This window comes from Marmota marmota, unplaced genomic scaffold (genome assembly GCF_001458135.2).
Source record: "Marmota marmota marmota unplaced genomic scaffold, marMar, whole genome shotgun sequence".
NCBI lineage: Eukaryota > Metazoa > Chordata > Mammalia > Rodentia > Sciuridae > Marmota > Marmota marmota.
The window spans coordinates 5,521,929-5,522,466 of record NW_026000205.1 but is presented as its reverse complement, the minus strand read 5'-3'; the positions used below and the strand labels follow the sequence as shown (position 1 = coordinate 5,522,466).

At 68.4% G+C, this 538-nt stretch overlaps 1 protein-coding gene across 9 annotated transcripts in view; it reads right to left on the bottom strand.

Moving 5' to 3' along the window:
• The window catches only part of Znf112 (zinc finger protein 112), a 28,020-nt gene extending 27,718 nt beyond the window's left edge, over positions 1-302 (bottom strand). For 8 of the 9 annotated variants that reach the window (XM_048790732.1, XM_048790726.1, XM_048790735.1 and 5 more), the window contains exon 1: positions 166-302. The gene's annotated coding sequence lies outside the window, so the exon portion shown is untranslated. The remainder of the gene's footprint in view (positions 1-165) is intronic. The other variant, XM_048790734.1, reaches the window with a different exon arrangement.
• Between the last annotated feature and the right edge of the window lie 236 nt (positions 303-538).

Genomic DNA, 538 nt, shown 5'->3' with positions numbered 1-538 from the left:
ACCGCCCGCCACTCGAGAAGGCTCTTCGGAGGGAACGCAAACCCCGCCCTTCGCCTTAGGAGGACTCTTCCCGCAGGTCCACCGCCAGGTCGCTACTGGCCCGGAGCGAAACGCAGAGCGCTGTACGCGGGCGCCGGGAGGGGACGCGCCGAGGGGAGAGCTCACCTTTCTGAGAGCAGCCAAGGCCGCGGCCGCGCATACCTGGGCCGGAAGCGCCTCTGCCTGCAGAGCCTGTCTGGACTACGCTTCCCAGAATTCCCTACGGGAGCAGGACGCGGCCGCAGCCGGCTGCAGCGGAACTTATCCCACCGCCCAGGGGTCCCGAACTGCACTTCCCAGAATCCCCAGGCCGCCCCTCGCCTTCCCAGGCCGGAAGTGCCGGCCGCGCCGGAGGCTGTGCGTTGGGTTTCGCGCCCGGCTTGTGCTGTCGAATTCCGGGGCTCCGCTTTGCGGGAGCCAGACTCTCCCAAATGCGGAGAAGGCTGATGGGCTGGTGCTGCTGGTTCCTCCGGCAGGCGGTGAAGTAGAGGCGCCTTTC